Source organism: Falco peregrinus, chromosome 3 (assembly GCF_023634155.1).
Source record: "Falco peregrinus isolate bFalPer1 chromosome 3, bFalPer1.pri, whole genome shotgun sequence".
Lineage (NCBI taxonomy): Eukaryota > Metazoa > Chordata > Aves > Falconiformes > Falconidae > Falco > Falco peregrinus.
In genome coordinates this window covers 122,578,095-122,593,961 of record NC_073723.1, presented here as the reverse complement: position 1 = coordinate 122,593,961, position 15,867 = coordinate 122,578,095, and the positions used below count along the sequence as shown (strand labels likewise).

At 48.1% G+C, this 15,867-nt stretch overlaps 2 long non-coding RNA genes across 7 annotated transcripts; both read left to right on the top strand.

The window, feature by feature from the left end:
- The first annotated feature begins 93 nt into the window (after positions 1-93).
- LOC129783995 (uncharacterized) lies at positions 94-4,011 on the top strand. Of its 4 annotated transcripts, none has more exons than XR_008746233.1 (4): positions 94-477; positions 998-1,129; positions 2,499-2,605; positions 3,766-4,011. It is a non-coding gene; the product is annotated as an uncharacterized LOC129783995 (long non-coding RNA). The 4 variants fall into 4 exon arrangements; XR_008746235.1 differs by having other exon boundaries at positions 193-210; XR_008746234.1 differs by lacking the exon at positions 94-477 and adding an exon at positions 611-629.
- Positions 4,012-5,488: 1,477 nt separating this feature from the next.
- Positions 5,489-15,005, top strand: LOC129783996 (uncharacterized). Of its 3 annotated transcripts, XR_008746238.1 has the most exons (5): positions 5,489-5,533; positions 6,436-6,483; positions 7,221-7,422; positions 7,792-7,911; positions 10,137-15,005. It is a non-coding gene; the product is annotated as an uncharacterized LOC129783996 (long non-coding RNA). The 3 variants fall into 3 exon arrangements; XR_008746237.1 differs by lacking the exon at positions 7,221-7,422 and having other exon boundaries at positions 5,510-5,533; XR_008746236.1 differs by lacking the exon at positions 7,221-7,422 and having other exon boundaries at positions 5,531-5,579.
- Positions 15,006-15,867: the final 862 nt, after the last annotated feature.

Sequence of the window (15,867 nt, the reverse complement as noted above, 5' to 3'; positions counted from 1 at the left end):
AATGCCACGTGTTAGCCTTTCTCCAGCAGCTATTAAAAGCAGAATGAGCGTTAAGAATCTGATTACCTTTGAACTAAATTCAAAACAAAGCTGCGGGGTGAAGCGACTGGAAGCGTCCTGCCAGTCTGACGTGGGTATCGCTGCCGTGCGTGTTTTCTGCCTGTCTACTGATCGCTCCTGCCTCTTGTTCTGCTGTGGTAATTCCTTTGGGTAAGGCGTTGGGCTCTGACTGAAGTGCATCCTGACTTCCTCCTGACCCCTGCGAGATGTTATCGGTGTTTGCCTTCCTCCCCTTTCACAGGGCCTCGGCTGTTGCGTGCAGAGAAGCTGTCAGCCTTGTGAGAGAGCATGCAGCCGGCAAGCGCATCGTGGTGCTTCGGTACCGAGCTGATACCGCAGGCGTCCGTCTTTTGTTTGCGAAAAGGGATCGCGAGGAAAGGTGCTGACGTTGGAGGGGGAAAGGTGGCGGGAGAACAGGTAGGAGGCAGCTTTCAACCGGTTTTAGGCTTAACTCCTGTGTTCCTGAGCACGGTTCTGGGCTTCGAGGGGTTTGCTTTTGGCTTTTTGCCTTCAGCGCGTCCTCCGTCACCGCTGTCGGTGTGCGCTGAGCTGCTGCTTAGGGAACTGTGGTGATACAGACTGTGTGCGTGCCAGCCGTCCTCCAGGCTATAGCTGTATTCTACCCTAAAAAAAGCTTTCCGTAATACTATGCTTCCGTTAGGACGCAATTTTCTCGAGTTCCCCCCACCTCAGGGTGATTTTCCCACACCCCTAACCCCAACCCCTAAGCCCACCTGCAACACCCCATTTTCTCCTAGGCTTTTAGGAGTGGCCTGAGAGGTGCTTGCAGGGTATTCCATTTTGCCTTAGACAGCTTAGGAGACCAACCACATGCCTGGAGATCTGTATCTATCCTTAGGCTCCTAGTGGGATTCACACAAAACCAGTATGTGTGGGCACATTCTCCTAGCAGCTCGGTGTCTTTTTGCTGTTGCAGAGGTGATTTCCAGGCGGAGCTGACCAGTGGGGTTCTCTGGCTGAGGGGAAGACCAGCAGTCAGCTGGTGGATGTACTTCTGGAAGAAATAGCAACGGGAGCTCTAAGAGAGGGAAATGGCTTCCCTGCATGGGTATGTGGAAGCTTTCTTCACTGCTTGTTTCCACTGAGATTAATTGGTAATAAATACCCATTAGGAAGGTGGGAGAATTACTTTCGTGGCCGGTGTCTTCAATATTCACCTTCTTCTTAGTGTAAACACTGAAAACTTTAAAGCCAGGGAAACTCAGGTGCACTAGAAAAGCTGAAACGGTGAGCATACTGAAGACATAGCTGAAGTAGCCACACTTTACAATGATGCCACGTGAACCACCGGACATGCAGGTATTTCTAGTGGGCTCGAGCCCCTGCTAATGCTGCGCTATATGGCCAAGCCAAAGTAACAGCTTCCTGCTGCTGAAAAGCCTCATCCTCCTCCCCTCTCCCTGCCCCGGTACTGGTGGCCGTGACCGGGAAGTGTCCAGCAGAGCAGTATTTGGGTTTTCCCGGGTTACTTCTCTGCTGACGAGATTAATGCAGACAAGCACTAGAATGACTAAGTAGCAAGACTACATTGTAAGGAATGACTGCTTCTTGTGGCATGAGGAAGTTCATTCAACTCACCATGTCCCATTGCACCGTACCCCAGCACATGGGGGAAGCAGGCAATGATACAGGGACAAGGAAGCGTTGCAAGAATTCTTCACGTCATACTAAGCATGACTGTATCCAGAGGTTCTCTCTGGGATAGAGTAGCATTTCTTTGATCCTTCGACATCTTTTCCTCAGCCTTTCCAGAAGCTTGAACCGTTTTCCCTGCCATTCCTGAAAGGTATTTCCAAGGAAGATCTTTCCTTTTCTGGTTTTGTTGGGCAGAACCTCTCAGAGAGTCCCATTTTTTTTCCACCCTGGAGCACTCGAGACAAGTTGCAAAGGTGCTGACAGATGTGTTTTGTAGTACTGCGAGACCCACACAAAAGACCTATCCCTAATATAATCCCTAAATCCCTAAAGCAAATGTAATCCTTAATTAAATCTCTAATCCCTAAAACCTAAGTAACGTCAGTTTAATTCTTTGAATAAGGATAAGTTGTCAATGAGGTCTTCAGTGCTGTACCTGCTTGCATCAACTAGTTCTTGGATTGGCTCTTTCCTTTTCAGGAGAATGGGATTAAATTAGGGATTAAATTAGTTTTATAAGACTAGCTAGGTTTATCAGACTTACAAAGCTGGAGTGCCCACCACAAGCTCTAACACCTGAAGGCCCTCTGCAGACAATGGCAGTGCAAGCTTGTGCCTTTTCTGTGATGGGAGTTTTTCCCATATTCTTTCTCTCTATTTCCACTTTTCACATGGAAATTCCATTTCTAGGAGAGCCGCGTTATTTTCGTGCACATTGAGAGGCAGCTCTAATGCAGACCGGGACACATGTTCAGTGCTAACACAGCTGTAATTTCTTTCAGAAGGAGGAGGGGAGCGCTGAAGCTTTCGTGGCCAAGCCCCGGAGCCAGGATGTCAGGGAGAAGCAGGAGTATCTGAGCCAGCTGAAGAACAAGCTGGGAGATCTACTGTAAGTATGGAGGGAAGGGGCTGATGGGGACAGTAGCTCAGGACCGTGCGTGCAGAGGGAACCCCGCAGTGGACGCAGTGTGCGTGGCCAGCGCAGGCCTCCCTGCGCTACAGAGCTGTGCCCGTTGCAGTGAATGCCGAGACCTGGCTGAGCCCGGCTCTGCGGAACACTGCGAGCAGCAGTCCCCGACCCAAAGAACTTTGGCGTGGCAGACAGCGAGCAGAGATCAGTTGTACCACTAATCCCCTTTGGTACAGTGCTCCTCTGTCGCGACGGAGGGAAGACACAGTCAATCAATATGAGTGATCAGCAGACTTCGTTTATTGTACCTTACAGTCACCTTTTATGCCTTGTTATAATTAGCTCATACGTATTACAAAAGTTAAGCTCATTATTGGTGAGTTGCCTAAATATCAAGCCCACCCCTAGTTTCTCTTCTGTAGTTATCTGTTCCCACCTGCAACATTCTTTTCCCACCGAAATCTTCCTGTTATTGTGTAACAAGAACAGCCAAAGGCAGTGTATTTGTGCTTTACTTCAGAGAAGCTGAGAGCGATGTGCATTTTTGTCTAGCCAGCTAGACTATGTTTATGTGAACTTTTTCAGCTAGCCAGTTATCCACACTCCTCAGCTCTCCAAAAATAGCGGTAAAATCCTGTACATCTTCAGAGACTGGTTCTGAGGAGTGGGAAGAGCAAATAGGACTGACAACTGGTGCAAATCTGAGAAATAATTCCACCTCAAAACAAGAGGCAATTACTGCATTGAAAAAAAGTCTGGTGCCACACCGAGCACCGAGGAGAACGCCAGAGGTGGGCAGGTGCCTGTGAAGTGAAATCCTGTCCAACGTGGGCACTGGATTAGCAAGAAGTACAGTTCTGTAATAAGGGATATCAATGCACAATAGAGTGAAATTAAGGTCTTCCCAGGTTATCATGAATCTAAGATTTCTTAACTTCCGGTCAGTTTGAGGTTTAGCATTCACCAGTCTTTATTGCACATGTGTTTAACAACGGGATGCTAGTAGAGGCAGAGATGACTGTATCAAAAGACATCTCTGCTCTGCATTTCGGGCAACATGGATTCTCAGTGTGACACAAGTAAGTAAATGTTCTTTTCACATACCACAACGTAATGGTGACTGTGTTGTTTTGGAACAGAGAGGGGAAGGCAGATGATCTGAAGACTGCTTTCTGTGCGATTGATCCCAGTATCGACGATCAGACGCTAGATACCTACGTTGACCTGCCGGATCAAGAAGATGTGCCTGTGGAAACTGCACTCGAGAGGCTGCTTGCTGGATATGCGAGACGAGTAGGGCCCTCGCCCAGGGAGGGAAGCACGACAGGCTTTGGAGGGGAGGAAGGAGACTTCCAATAATAAGAATAAATGGACTGTTTGATCTACGGGTTTGGGTGCCAAGCCGAGAGTTGGAGTTACTGCGTTAAATACTTCTTCCCATTGCATATGGAGGTACAGCTCGTAAGAGCTGAGTGGGTGGGCTAGCTTGAGCTATCGGAAGCGCTTTCATCTTAAGCAGCACAGCACTCCGAGACAATTTTACAGCCTCTGCAGAGTCATTTTAGCTCAGCAAGACCTGTGGTGGGAGGCTGCCTGATCCCCAGACAGAGGCTTCACACCCCCGGGGCGCCGAGGCACTTCAGGGTGTCAGGCGCTCTGCTTGGTGACACAAGAGCTGTGCTCCACAGCCATTGCTGGAACCTGAGAAGCCACCATCAGGCTCCAGGCTGCAGCGTGGCTGCTTTGGCCCTTGGCCCTTACAGTCCCTTGTCTCAAAGAAAGAGGGTTTCAAAGATTCCTTTGCAAAATAAGGTGCCGGTTGCAAGCAAAAGGTGAGGTCAGCCCACACGAAGTCTGCTATCGTGTCTGTCCCCGAGGAGACTTTTGTCTTGGTGTGGCTGCTGTTGTCCAGTATGAAATCACTCAACAGACGTTCAAGTGCTGCCCCACGAGTAGATTTAACCAAACTCTGAGCTGCAAAAGTCATCCAAGCATAGAAAAACTGAAATCAGTCCCTTGCTGCGAGGAAGGCACCACGTGCCCTTTGGTAACTTTACTCAGTCGTCCCTACTCATAGTGTCCGCTTTGCCCTGCACATAGCCCTCTCTAGGGAGGGGAGGGAGGATTCTGGAAACAAAAAAGACTGTAGGAAAACAGCTCTGCTGTGGTCATGCCTGAATTGCCGAGTAACTGGAGCAAACCTGAGAAGCAAAACCCTTTCTTTTTCTTGCGATGTAGGCATATGAAAAGTAGAAAGGGGTAAGCTGAAATCCAAAGATACCTTCCTGATAAAGCACTAGTTTTGTAAACTTGCCAAAACTGATTGCATTTGTAAAGCAGGAAGGCACCATAGCTGGTGTGACACAGCATGTACCACCCAGAGGTACGAGGCCCTGGGGCTTTCTGCCTTAATACTCGAACCTGGTGCCAGGCACTTCCAACACAAGTCACAAAATAGCAGGAAAGGACCTCCACCAACCGGGCCGGCTGCAGTACCCAATTATATTTCGCTAGATGGCAGCAGCGCTCCACCAACAGGGCGGCTGCAGTACCCAAATATATTTCGCTAGGTGGCAGCAGCGCTCCACCAACCGGGCTGCTGCAGTACCCAATTATATTTCGCTAGGTGGCAGCAGCGCTCCACCAACCGGGCCGGCTGCAGTACCCATTTAAATTTCGCTAGGTGGCAGCAGCGCTCCACCAACCGGGCCGGTTGCTGTACCCAAATATATTTCGCTCGATGGCAGCAGCGCTCAACCAACAGGACCGACTGCAGTACCCATTTAAATTTCGCTAGGTGGCAGCAGCGCTTCACCAACCGGGCAGCGCATGCGCAGAAACGACTCGACGCCAAAGGGGCGGGGCTTCCGGCCTCGTACGTATGGGCTACGCATACGGCCCCGGAAGGTGGGTTCATTTCCGGCCCGCGCGGCGCGCTGCAGTGGCTGTGGAGGTGCGGAGCCTTCGCCGGGAGCCCGGAAGACTTTCGGGCCGGGACGTGCGGCGGCGCGCTCGGGCTGAAGGGCGGCCGGGGGCCGGCGGGCAGCGGCCGAGTCGGGGGGATGTGGCGGGCCGGCGCTCGGCCGCGGCAGGGAGCGCCTGGTGCCGGCGGCGGGCGGGCTGAGGCAGGCGGGCGGCCCGGCCCGGGACCGGCGGGGCTGCCGCCGGTTCTCGTCTCCCCGGCAGGGACGGTGGTCAGCGGGCTCCTCACGGGGCTGCCTTTTTTTGGTTGTTTTTTTTTTGTCTCTCGGAGCTGCGCCGCTACCTCAGCGAGGAGGCGAGGAGCGGCGGCGGGGCGGCCCCGGTGCTCGCTTGTGGCGGCGGCGCCCGGGAGAGGGCTCGGCCCGCGGCGCCCCGCCGCCCACCCGCCGCCTCTGGGCTGCCCGGGCAGCCGCTGCAGCCGCCGCAACTCTGCGCGGGGCTTTGTCTTTCCCCCAGCCGCTGGCCTGAGCCGTGGCAGCCGGCTGGGGCTGCCGGCCCCCGCGGGCCGCAGAGGCTGCCTTGGGGCCTGCGGTAACGCTGTCGCGGGGGGGGTGGCTCAGGAGCCTCTTCCCGCCCCTGCGAGCAGGCAAGGGAAAGAAAGCCGGCGGTGGAATCCCCACCCCTCGCCCCTGACTGCTGATTTCTCTAAAAAGTATTACAAAGGGCAAGCGTTTAACTACCGGGGAGGGTTGGGAGGCAGCAGTTCAGGTGTCTCGCTGATCCTGTGTCTTGACATTCAGCTCCTGGGCCGGAGCAGCCGAATGCAAGAGGCCTTTTGATTTGCTTCCCAGTGAAACGGGGCTCTTTTGTTTTTTCTTTGTACCTAGGTTCATCCGCAATTGTACGTTGACAAATCAAGGGGAGCTAAACTGAAGGTCAGTCTAGATGTTACTTTTCCACGTGTGCCTTGTGCTTGTGAGTCGGACTGCTGACTACGGAGGGATCACTTTTGTACTTGCCGAGGGCCCACGTGGCTCCGTGTGCTGCGCTGCGGCTTGGGCAACAGCCGGGGAGGAATTGTCGATCCCTCGTGGTTATGCAGCCAGGCCTGCTAGGCGCTTAAAGCAGCGCGTCCGATCGGGCAGTATTATTTTTCTAGATTATGAAAGAGCCTGGGGTATAAACCCACTTATGTTTCTGTATGGCGGTGTACTTTGTCAGAGAGCTTGGTCGCACTGACGGAGCTGGCACAGAGTTCCCTTGGGACTCCAGATTTGACTATCTTGTTGAAAGGCTCGAGAGCCTGCTTTGGAAGTCACTTGACAAGGCACAGCTTTGCCGTGATTTTGGTACTTGAATTCTGACTGTAATGCCAAGGCCACGTGTTAGCCTTTCTCCAGAAGTTATAAAAGCAGAATCAGCGTTAAGAATCTGATTACCTTTTAACTAAATTCAAAACAAAGTTGCGGGATGAAGTGACTGGAAGTGTCCTGCAAGTCTGACTGGGTATTATTGCTGTACATGTTATCTGCCTGTCTACCGATCGTTCCTGTCTCTTGTTCTGTTGTGGTAATTCCTTTGGGTAATGCGTTGGGCTCTAGATGTAGTGCATCTTGACTTCCTCCTGACCCCCCGAGATGTTATCGGTATTTGCCTTCCTCACGTTTCACAGGGCGTGGGAAGGCCAGAGAGACTGGAAGCCTCAGCTGTTGTGTGTGGAGAAGCTGTCAGCTTTCTAAGAGAGCATGTAGCCAGCAAGCACATCGTGGTGCTTTGGTACCAAGCTGATACCACAGGCCTCAATCTTTTTTTTGTGAAAAGGGATCACAAGGAAATGTGCTGATGTTGAAGGGGGAAAGGTGGCGGGGGAAGAGGTAGGAGGCAGCTTTCAACCAATTTTAGGCTTAACTCGTGTGTTCCTGAGAATGGTTCTGGGCTTTGAGGGGTTTGCTTTTGGCTTTTTGCCTTAAGCACGTTTATCTTTCAGGGTAACGCTTTCTTGGAAGTTGGAAACAGTCCTTCTGGGACACCAAACCAAACCCGGTACCTGGGAAGGTCATTTAGCGTGCTGCACCTTGTGTTTTATTCCCTGTCGGTCACTTGGTCCTAGCCGTACACGCTCTCCCGGTTTGGCACGTTCTTACCGTGCTGGGTGAAAGATTCTGTCTTTTCATTTCCTCAGTTTGCCACAGGTCATAACACTTGTATGTTCATAGACCACTTCCCTTGCTCACTGCTTTCAGATTTGAGCATCGATGCCATGGATGTAACAGGAGAGCAGCAGCAGGACGTAGAGCACAAGCCGTTTAAACAGCACTTGGATAAAGCTGCCAATCGTGTGACTCCAGAAGCCGAGAGACATGGTAAGATGCTATTCTGCCATTCTTGGATGGATGCTCTCATAGCCTTTCCATCACCGTATGCCTGCTATGAGATTCATGGGAACAAGGGACGGCTGAATTCACAGCGTTTTAAACACTACAAACTCTTGAAGAGTTTATAGGACACATCTATTACACTGGCAGATCAGACAAGCTCCTCTGTGTGTGTGTATATATATTATACTTGGTACTTTTGTGAGGCAAGTCTTTGCCTGGTCCCTCTGAAACTGGGAGAAGGACTCATTGATGCATTTCAGGAGCAAAGCTGCTGAGTGAACAGGCTTTTCCTACTAGACATCAAGCAGCTGCTCTGGCAAAACTTGACTTTGGTTGCATCTTTAAATCCTAGGAGGCTGACAAATGGGACGAGCTGGTTAAAGAGCCTCTCTCCAGGGAAGGCTCCACTGACTTGACCCTTAAGCCTAAACCCGCATCTTACTACGTTTGCTTTGTGTGTGTTAATGCATACCTGATTCATAGATTTCAGTTGATTGATCAGTTACAAGTTGGAGTAAGTGGTCCTTGGCTACATATACCTCTCCTCTGTGTTTTTTTACATGTTATGACTTACTGTTGTACTTCAATACAAACCGGGAACGATTCTGGTAGTGTTGCAATGTAATGGTAATACTGTCCTGACTTTGTCTTTCTAAAACGTGAGGTCCTTATTATCTCTTCTGGGAGATAGTGTAGTTCTGTGTATTGGCATGAAATAAATTTGCTGATTTGTTGTAACTCAGATTTAACTTTTCTGTTCTTAAAACCTGAAAGGCTAAACTAAGTCAAGAGCTGAACAGTGGGTAGGTATGAGAGCTTCTCCTGTTGTCACAGAAGTGTGGTGATAGCATTCTTACTGTTGCGTCACTTAGCAGCCTTTCTGTATTCAGAGGCTGTGGCGTGATGAATGTAATGTCTGGGGTCAAACCCCGCTTTTCTGTATCTAATTCTCTGTTAACACATGTAGGCCTCCTGCCTTACTTGTGTTGCCAGCCTCCACTGGGATTACTCGGTCTGAACCGGTTGCTCTCGCTCCTTATATTATCAACAGAGAGGAAGAGAAACTTGCAGGGAGCAAACAGTCTCATCCAGGAGAGGCATTTTGGAAGCGATCAAATTGTATTGCATGCAGCAAGCAATTTCTTCTGCTGTCTGGTAAAAGTATATGGCTAGTTTGATTTCCACCACGTGTGTGGCAAGTTAGATTGGAAGTGTACACCCATCTTCGTGAAACTCCATGGTTATCAGTTTCTGTTAGTAACACTTGATGTTCAGTCATTTATTTAAATGGCAACTATAGCAGTATTGACTGGTAAAGGAAAAATGCACGCAGACGTGGTTACCACTGGGCTTGCTTTAGTCACGACTCAGAGCTGGGCCATCACCCCGGTGAAAGATTCAAAAGGGAGTGCTGTGGGTAGCAAGGGTCCAAGGGTGGCTGTCACTAGGGAAATTTCTGGGGGCGCTTGTTAGGCACTTGGACTTTTGCGCATCTCCATTCTCATCGGGTCCGCAGTTAACATATGCGATAGGTTTGCACGGACATTCAAAGGTGTAATGTAGCATGTGAGCTTGATGCATTGAAATCTTCCAGGGGAGGGTGTTGTATGATTGCTAGCAAGTGTCAGGGAGGACTGATGTCTAATATCCATATCCTTTTCATATTCAAGGTTAAAATTTTAATAACCTTTGTCTTTTGGAGGATTTTGGAGTGTGGGTTTTTTTGTGGGGTTTTTTTTTGGTGGTAGGTTTAGTGCTTTATTTTTGAACACGGCTTGTTTTCATGGATGCATACATAGGACCACTGTTATTTATTGTATTAAGGGTTTTCTTACCCTGCCTGCTTACCCTCCCAGTTACTTTATCCTTCCTTTTCTGTGATACCTTTTTATTTCCTACAGCAGCAGTTAGTTCTCTCCCAGTAGACTTGATTCCTCCTTCTTCTCATTTTTATGTCCACTAAAATACTTTGCATAGAACAGTTGTTGTCAACATCGGTATGTGATGATGGCTTTCCACATGACTGCCTGTGAGGAAGAGGGGAAATTCATATCTCTTTTAGGACAGTATCTGCTGGTATTGTCACTTATGAAAATGAGTTGCTTGTTGTCTATCTTATTCAAACAAAAATTTGAAAATCCAACCACCAGTATGACTGCTTTATTTGTATAGATTCAGGCCTTTTAATGAAAGAGTACTGTCTCCTGCAGGTAGCTGGAAATTTCCAGTTTGCACCGGCAAAAAGTTTCCAACAGTCTCATGTACATGGTAAAGTATTTTCTTTTCCTGCTTATTGTGACCTTTAGCTTCCAAGTGTTTCAGACCATTTCCTTTGAACATCTTTGCATTGCTGTCTGTGGTAACAGCAGCACTGCTTCAGGAGGGAGGACATTGCTGAAATTTCGTTAGAGAGGTTTAGAACTATTGGGAATGAATAGAAAAGTGTTTTCTGAAGGTGCTGCCACATGGTTGTGGGAGAACATGGAGGAGAATGTGTCTGAGCAGTCTCTCAGCCTCACTTGTTCTACAAAACTTTGATGCCCTGCTGTAAAACAACCTCAGGTACGGTGTTTGGTCCAGGACCTGAATATCAGCATCTCTGGAAGGGATGTTTTGGAGAAAAGCTCTTGAGAATTTCAAGGCAATTCAGAACTTTCACAGTAAAATTTCAGTTGTGAAGGACTTCGACTTCCTCAAGTATATATAAATACACAGTGGCTGGAATGATAGTGGTAGTTTACAGAATCATAGAATGGTTTGTGTTGGAAGGGACCTTGAAAGGCCCCCTAGTCCAGCCCCCCCTGCAGGAAGCAGGGACATCTTCAACTAGATCAGGTTGCTTACAGCCCTGTCCAACCTGACCTTGAATGTTCCCAGGCATGGGGCATCTGCCACCTTTCTGGGCAACCTCTCTTAGTGTTTCACCACCCTCATCATAAAAAATTTCTTCTATCTAGTCTGAATCTACCCTCTTTCAGTTTAAAACCACTAAGCCTTGTCCTATTGCTACGGGCCGCACTAAAATGTTTGTCCCCATCTTTCTTATAAGCCCCCTTTAAGTACTGAAAGGCCACAATAAGGTCTCCCCAGAGTCTCTTCTCTGGGCTGAACAACCCCAATTCTCTCAGCCCGTCTTAGAAGAGGTGCTCCAGACCTCTGATCATTTTTGTGGCTCTCCTGCTCCAACAGGTCCGTGTCTTTCCCGTGCCAAGGACTCCGGAGCCAGATGCAGTGCTCCAGGTGGGTCTCATGAGAGCAGAGGGGCAGAATTGCTTCCCTTGACCTGCTGGTCATGCATCGTTGGATGCAGCCCAGAACATGGTCAGCTCTGACCTGTGAGCACATGTTGCTGGCTCATGTCCATTTTTTCGTCCAATGGTACCACCAAGTCCTCTGCAGGACTGCTCTCAACCCCTTACATCCCCCAGCCTGTATTGATATGGGGGGGGGGGGGGGGGGGGTTTGCCCAGACCCAGATGCAGGACCTTGCCCTTGACCCTCATGAGGTCACATGGGTGCACTTCTCAAGCAGAGCACTGGGGGAAAATGTTTTGGAGAGCCTTAACTCCAGTTAATGTTAAAATGGGTCACACACAATGTAACTAGTGTAACAGGTTAGTTAATGACTGGTCTTTCTCAAGGGGTGCCCTTGAATTTGTCTGGTGCTGCTCTGTAAGACTTGTTAGCCTTGCTAGTACTCGGGTCACACTTCAGGTGCTGAGGAATGTGACCACCCGAGTGTTAAAGCTGATAACCTAATAACTGCCATCATCCTGTGCAGGGTTGTAGGAGAGCAGCTACCGGGAGGCCACCTGGTGCCAGCACAAGCATTCCTGCAGCTGTGTGATTTAACCTTACTTTGGAGCTGCTCTGACCACAAGAACAGCCTCACATAAAGCAGTACTTCACACGTTTCAGCCTGCTGCATGCATTCTCTGATGTGACTCTTATCTGAAGAGAGAGTGGGACAGGAATGGGCCATCAACAGAAGGATGGGGAGACAAAGACTGTTCTATTCCTTTGACAATAGGTCCAGTTTAAATGCAGATCCACCAGAGCCAAGTGCTCTGTAGAACTTTGTTATTCCGCGAAGGTTACCCTGCTGGTGTCTGTGCAAAAGGCAGTGGGGCTTGACACTTCACGGACAGCTGAGGCACTTAACTCTTGCCTTAACTGCAGATAGTACTGCAACATGAAACAGAGTGTTCCGTTAAGAAAAATGGCATAGCATAATCCCAAGGCCACTTTGCTTTTCTTTCCTTTCCCTGGCCACCATTTCACATGTATTTCCAAATTTTTAGTAGGAATTTCTTTTTTAAAGCCAAAGGAGCTCCGTGATGCAGTTGCCAGCACAGGCACACAAACCACTGTGCTAGTGGCAGTGACAGGTCTGCACATTTGTCAGAGACAGCACCAAGAATATCTGAAGCCAGTGCAGCTCTGAGCTCTTTGTAATGCAGAGCCATTGTCTTAATTCCAGTGACTGCAGCCTTCGTTTGTGAGCATTGAACATTTTAACTGTGAAATGGAAAGGCTCTCCCTAGATCAGAGCATTAGGAGGAACATAGTTTAGGCTTAGCATTTCCTTTTTCTAACTGTATGTTCTCTGTTATGCATGCATATCTCTTTAGTAAGGGGTTTATATAAATGCAGGTAAAGCTTCTGGTGTTTTAATGGAAGATGTTGATGGAAAAAAACCCGAGTTCACAGCACACTCATGTTGAATAAATGTTTTAAAGGAGAGGCTAGTTCTGGTCGGCTCTTTAGCATTCTGGCTTGGCTTGTGCTAGGCTGTGTGCCAGAAACACTTGAAGGGAGCAGCATTCCTGATCTTTGTTGATCATGTAGCAGCACTGGGTGATCTGACTCCACCAGCTCCTAAATAACAGACTGCGTTTTTTGAAGCATGTTTATCTTTGCAAAGGTGAAAGTTGAGATCTGACTTCCTGACCAGTGTTAAAATGCACCATGGCCTCTGGCTACTTTAAGATGATAGTGTGACTTTGGACAAACCTGGTAGGAGCAATACTGAAATCAAGTTGTAAGTTATATTTCATCCTGAGACTGATGTTTCTGGCATTACATAAAGTAATTTAAGTAACCAACCAAAAGATATCAGTTGCCTCCCATTGCCCCTGATTTCCAGCTCCCTTTGGGGGTGCATGGTGCTGCTGGCATTGTCATATCGCTGTATGCAGGAAGGGCAGGCCAAACACACCAAACCCTGGCACTAGTGATAGTCATCTTGGTCGTACCAGTTGTTTGCAAACATCCTGCTCAGGCTCTCCCCACAGTCTTTTCCTTTCCCTGTGCATTCTCTGGGCAGCTGTAACAAGGCTGATTGATAGGCAGAGCCCCTGAGAGTTGCTAAGATGATGATAATTTCATTAGGGAACTTGCATTTGGTTTTAAGGCTTGTGCTTTGCTCAGTTGTTAGTTTGGATCTGTTGTGCCTCTGTTTTACAGTAGTTAGAGGAGTCATGTGTATCAGGTGGTGACAGAGATAGATAACTGTGAATTTTTCCTTCCTTGCCCCTGGGGTCTTGTTTTTGCCGTAGATTAAGAACACATTCAGATGAAGACCAAAATACCTGTTCTGAAGTAACCCCAATTATATACTTTCATTCATTCTAGCAGTGGCTAGTGTATGTCAGGAGGGGAATTGCAGCAGTTTTATCTATCATGTGCCCTACTGCAAGCAAGAGAGAAACCCAGGGGATTTTCTTGCCATTTTAGATCTCAATGGAAATGAGAGGAACTCCCTTATAAGCTAGAATAAGGTAAACAGGTATGCTTGTTATCACAGTGTGAACTATATTGTTAAACTGTTTTTATATTACATTTCACGATCTGCAGAGCTTTGGACTTGATTATGTAAGTGTTCCCAAGATAATGTTCTAGTTCTCTTGGTCTGTTTTCCTTCTGGATTTCCCTGCCTTTGCCACATTGAGATCCTAGTGTACTGATCCCAGATGGATTTGGCTTTACGAGTCTGAGCAGAACCTAGCACCTGCTTTCACACAGGGCTGTGAAGGATGGTCTGGGACATCTGCCTGTTGCTTGGCAAGCCTGTTCCCCTTGTCCCGAGACTGCCTTGCTCCTTAGCTGCGCTCCCCAGTTTCCTAAGGCTGGTATTTCCATAGCTGCTTCTGGATCTGGGAGGAAAGTAGATGATGCCCGTACCAGCGCCACCGAGGCAGCTGACAGCACGGTGCTCCCATGACAGGGAGAGAAGTGGGTGCAACAGCCTGCGCTGTAGGTGGGGGGTAAGGGCACTGGCATCTGGCTGTTTCCAGGAGGAAAAGGAGAAAGTCCGCATCCTGGAATCTGCCATGAATACAAAAAAGAAGAGCAAGTGCTTCAGAGTTTACTGTTAGGACGCACAGAGTAAGGGAGGACCTGTCTCTGTTCCAGAGCCATACTCGGAAAAATATACAAATAATTAACTTTAAGCTCCTTACCTTGCCCCTTGGATGCTGTGCAGTTGTTTGAGTTATTAGCATTTCCGTTTCAGATCAATATGATGCACTACATCAAACATCTCTCATTTGGAAGGGATTATCCAGGCATTGTGAATCCTCTGGATGGGACAGACCTCACTGCACACCAAGGTAAAAGGCACCTGAGATAAATCTCTTTTTAAGTGTCTGTATTCATAGGTGTCAGAAGAGAACAGGAGTGAAGTTCCCGGTGATATGGAGAAATAGTGTGAAATGGGGACAATGGACATCGATTGTGACTGTGTATGTCTGCCCAGGAATGTGGGTATGGTGACTAGTCATGGGTGCGATGTCTGATCACATAGGCACACAGCCTTGAGGAGACGCCTACAGTTTTGAGGAGACGCCTGCCCTTCTTCCTCTAACAAAGGGGCTATTTAAAAAGAATGAGAAAAGGATGAGAGATATTCCAATGCTATCTAGAGGGAGGGAGTGCTACGTCTCCTTGCTGGAGAAGATCCGGATGGTCACAGATGGTCACAAGAACATGAATCGCCTACAAACCTGCAAGACCACCACATTCCAGGCAAAGGACTGATAAGCTAATTAACGTATGAAGCGAGAGTAAGGGGTTTAGGTGATGAATATGTATAGGCTTTAATTGAATATTCATTTGTTTTATTGTATATATGTGAGATGGTTCTTCATTTCGGGCATGCACGCTTGTGGAGGAGCGATCCCCCGTGCATCTGCACGCAATAAACATACCTACTTTATAACTTTCGAGTTATAGAGTCTAATTCCGTACGTCACCAGTCCTAAACAAGAACCCTGACAATTCTAAAACATGGATGCCTCCACCATATGCTCTTTCATGAACGGCTGCCTCCATTCATCTGGAACAAATCTGCCAATGTGTTTTGATTCTGTGACCTTTTGGAAAGGTCTTTCTTTTCAGTGTTCATGGCCTAATTGGTAGTTGCTGGAGAGCTGTGGTGTCTGGCTGACCTTGATCTACCCAGCAGTAATGGCTGCAGTGAAGTTGAAATGTTGCTGATCTTTTCTAGGTAGCTCCAGTTTGCTGGCTTGAGAAGCAAAGGCAATTCTGTCCTCATGCTACTGCTGCTCAAACTATAATCTTGGCTTATTGGCACAAGCCTGCTTGTCTGGATTTTCTGTGAAAGATCCTGACTGTATCACTTTATACACCACTACAGAGTTTTGTTATTTTTTCACATCTGCTGATCAATGAATTTCATTCAATGATCATTTCATCAGTGAGCTCCTGTAGTTAATTTTCTCATATGCCTATTTATTCTTTAAATGCCTTGAAAGTAAAATTTAATAGTCTCAGGAGCTAAAAGATGGATTTGATTTTTATTTCCTGTCATGGCACCCATGGAAATGTCTACATGATGGGATAATGTCATTCTGCAGTTTAAGCCAGAAGCATTAAGCAGAAAAGTTTGCCTGGCTTTTTCTGGTGATGGGATAAATTCCT